The sequence below is a fragment of the Macaca mulatta genome, chromosome 7, assembly GCF_049350105.2.
Source record: "Macaca mulatta isolate MMU2019108-1 chromosome 7, T2T-MMU8v2.0, whole genome shotgun sequence".
In the NCBI taxonomy this organism is placed as follows: Eukaryota; Metazoa; Chordata; class Mammalia; order Primates; family Cercopithecidae; genus Macaca; species Macaca mulatta.
The window spans coordinates 41,233,106-41,237,500 of NC_133412.1; positions in this window are offsets into that span (position 1 = coordinate 41,233,106).

Genomic DNA, 4,395 nt, shown 5'->3' on the forward strand with positions numbered 1-4,395 from the left:
GAATGCCATACAAGCATTTATCAGTAACACCAAAGGACGAAACACACGGGGCACACAAACGTGGCGCCCTAGACTATGAAACATTCCTAAAACCACAACTGGAGATTACCTAATCAAACATCAAGTGAATTTGTCAAGTTAGGGTTACGGCTAGGATATTCATATTCCTACCAAATCAATAGCTATTGCTTGTTAATATTTTTTGTTTTATCCATGTTTTGATGGAAAGCAAATGAATATATTGTTCATATTTTGTTAATTTGGTTAAAATCTATTTGCTACTTTTGTTGAATATACAATTGACCCTTGAACAACAAGGTTTTTCTTTTCTTTTCTTTTTTTTTTTTTTTTTAAAGACAGGGTCTTGCTTTTATGCCCAGGCTGGAGTGAAATGGCATGATCTCAGCTCACTGCAACCTCCCACTCCCCCTCCCAGCCTCCTGGGTTCAAGCAATTCTCATGCTTCAGCCTCCCAAGTAACTGGGACTACAGGTGTGCACCACCACACTAGCTAATTTTTGCATTTTTAGGACAGAGTTTCACTGTGTAGGCCAGGCTGGTCTCGAACTCCTGACCTCATGTGATCTGCCTGCCTCAGCCTCCCAAACTGCTGGGATTATAGGTATGAGCCACGGCACCTGGCCTTATATACCTTTTTATACTTTAGATGTTTTGAGCCATGTGAATGATATTTTACCAATGCAGAAAATTAACACCATTTTAAAATAATAACAAGTTCCCAGAATCCAATCCAAAATACCAAACCAGACACTCTGGGCCCATATATTTTTTTAAAAAGTTTCCTAGGAATCTCTTAGGGGAATCCTGGCCTGTCATGAAAGATTCCTAAGAACCTACTGAGCCTTAAACCCAGCAGTCAAGGTCCCAGCCTTTGCAGCGCCACCTGGTGGCCTTAGTTACCAAGCATCCCTCAGAAAAGTATGTGTGGATGGCCAGTGAATGCAGACCAGGGCAGAAGGTAACATTGCACGGTGTCCGGCTGGGTGGGGCTGGCCCCAGCGGACACAAGGTCGACATCCAGGACTACCTGTGTGGGTCCTGAGGGAAATGAGGCACAGGTCCTAAAGTTCTACAGCCTCTGTCCGCAGGAGCCACCCAGAGGCAGCCTGCAAGAGCACACACCTGTGGACTTTAAAGTTAGACCTGAGTTCAAACCCCGGCTCCACCAGCTACTAGCCTCGTTATCTCATGCAGCACAACTTCTCAGGTCCTCTGTTTTCTCATCTGCAAAACGGAGACAAGTATAAGTCTGTAGACACATCTAGAATAATGCCTGTGCTTAACAGGAACTTGATTAATGCTCAATGTCTTCCCTTTTATTACTTCCAGATAGCCTTACTCCCTGGCCCTAAAGAACCTAGCTGGGCTCCTGGAAGCTTCCTGTGGCCTGGGAGGGCTCAAGCATTGGAGAGACTGAGGAAGAAGAAATCCACATACTTTTTGTCTTTCTAAACCCTCGCCCTCCTCCTTGCCCCTTCTTTAGCTAGCAAGGGATACATTTCAGGCCTGTCTGAGGTGGGGAGGGAGTTCAGGAAGTGGCTGCAGTTCCCACGAGCAGAGTCAGATGGGGTTCCAGTCCTGTGCTATAGGCCTGGGTGCTCCATCAATCGAGTCTTTTGGCCTGGGAGCAAGGCCCAGTCCCTGCCCTCCCTCAGGGAGCACATTATACTCAGGGAGAGCCGAATAGAGCACAAATCACAGTGAATATGCAGGGGACTAAGTGGACTCAGAGGCCCTGATGAAGTTACTAAATTGACCATCTGCTCCTTTAGATTGCGACACTATTTCTAGAAGCTCCTGACAAAAACGCAACTAGGAGCCCATGAATCCCTCACCCTTTAGTTCAGATGAGCATCTCCGCTTCCCTCCTAGGTCTTCTGGAAGATGGCAGAACCCAAGAGAGATGAGACATGATGAAAACGTAGACAAGACATTGGAACATTTTTGTTCGAAGCTGTAGAAAGGAATGTTCAGAGGACAGAGCAGAGCACTCCTAGAAGGGGTGACTGCAGGGTTCCAGACCCCTTGGCAGTGGGAAGACACCAGCCTGGCCAGAGGAGAGCCTCCCAAAGGGAAACTGGGAGATACTGAGATCGCCTGGGCCACAATTCTGCCCTTTGTACCCATGACAGCAGAGGACCTCCAAGAAGTCAGATGCTGAGAGAACAGAGTCCTAACCTTAGGCATTACCCGATTCCTAGGTGAGGAAACTGAGGACCAGCAAGGGGAGGTGCTTGCCTCAGTCCCATGTGAGTTAATGGATGACCCTGACCTGGACTTCAAGTCTCCCGAGCCTCACTGTACGGTGCAAAGCACTCAGTCTTTGCAGCCAGGTAGAACTGAATTTGAGCCCAATCTCCCCTGCTACTTTGCTAGCTGTTTGGTTTTAGAAAAGTCATCTACCTCTCTGAGCCTTGGTTTCCTGCCTTTGTAAAACAGACCAGAGCTCTTGCTCGGGAGTGTCATCAGGACTAAAGATAATATATGCAAACCACCCGGCACATGGTAAGTGGGGATGCTACGATTATTGCTTCTCCTACACAAACCACACCGGCCACAGACAGGCAGGAAGAGGGCTGGCTGCTGCAGTGCTCAGGCACAGCAGCTTTGCACTTGGTGGCGGTCATGGTAGGGGCATGGGGTTCTAGTTGAAGGAGTCAGATGTGTGGAAAGCAGAATGTGCCTTGTGGCTGGGTAGTGAGGCTCCTTCACTAACCCCAGAGTTGCAGAGTATGCAGGCCGTGGGAGCCACACACCCAGCCCATGGCATGCAGAAGCGAGAGGCATGACCCCTTATTCGTGTGAAGGGCCCTACCAATCACATGCTTTGCAGTCGCCAGAGTGGTTGCCAGGGCCAGAACCACTACAGGGGATCTTCCTTCCCCTTTTGCTCCAGGCTCCTCACTTACATGTCTATTTTTATGCTGTACTGTATGCTGTCAATAAAAAGCACGGCTGTTACAGCAGCAACCCATTCTGAGTGCAATGGAACGGGAACTTCGCCTGCATCAGCTCATTGCATTTCACCCTCATAGAAACCCTGCAGGAGCTTACTGTCGTTCCCACTTTACAAGAGGGAGAACTGAGGCTCAGTTCCTTGCTAACACTTACCCAGCCAAGAAGGTGCCAGAACTGGGATTCAGACGCTGAGGTCCAGGCTAACTCCAAAGCCAGGGTTTCCATGGCAGCACCTCCTGCCCACGTATGATGCTTCTTTCCAGGGAAGGGAGATTGATAGAGGCAGGGCCTACAGGTTATTATTATTATTATTATTATTTTATTTTAAAGAGGGGGGTCTTGCTGTGTTGCCCAGGCTGACGTGCAGTGGCGTGATCATAGCTCACTGCAGCCTCAAACTCCTGTGCTCAAGCAATCCTCCTGCCTGCAGGTTTTGAAGGCTGTAGCAGGACCAACTCCTGGGCAGGTGTGTTGGGAGTAGGGGGCCTCATTTGAACCCCAGAAAGTTTGCTCACGAGGCAGTCCTGAACAAGTAGAAGGCACCCGCAGAGGCAGCAGCAGAGGAAGAGAACTGAAGGAGACATGAGAACTGAAGGAGACATGAAGTTCATCTCCCAGCAGCTGTTCCCCTTCTCTTAGCAATGAGCAGTTTTCCTCCTTCCAGTTTTGGGGAAGTTAACTCTACCTCAGGCTCTAAGGCCCCAGGTCTCACTCTCCTCCATCACTTGGCCTCTGTGACTGGTCCATGGATAGGGCGTGTGCATCCACAAGATATGGGGAGGGGCTCGCTAGGGTCTTCGGAAAGCAGCTGCCCCACTTCTTTGAACAAGCTTCCACGGGCAGGCTTGCTGTCTGGTGTTTAACAGCTCAGTGACATGGTAAAGTCATTCTCCCCACCATGCCCTGTATGGGTTGAAGGCAGCTGGGGTGATACATAAAAAGGCTCCTGTTTTAAAAACCTCCACCTGTGGGAAAGGTGGGAGGCTGCAGTGTCCTGAAATCACCCCACAGAGGCCAGAGCCTGGCTGAGCCACCACAGCCTCTCCTCCGATTCCTGGCCCAGAGGAGCCACCCGGGCGCCCAGGCCAGGACCCTGGGTATTTTCAGCTTCCAGCAGCATCAGCAGGATCGGAGAGGCATCAGCCATATTGTATTTCATGTGACCGAGGCGCCCGGCCAGCAACGTGGCCGTGGAGAGCCAGCCTTGTATTCTTGTCACTGGCCTGGGCTCCACCTCGCTTTCTGCTCTGGTCTCCAGAGCCTGGCCCCAGCAGAGGCATGTGGGAAGGGCTCCTTCCAGGCACAGCGGGCACCAGAAACGGGTGACAAGAGGGACAGGCAACTTTAGCTACTACAAAGTCCTCGAGGATGGGCTTCAGGGATGCTGGGAACGCCACCCTTCACCCATTCCCTTCA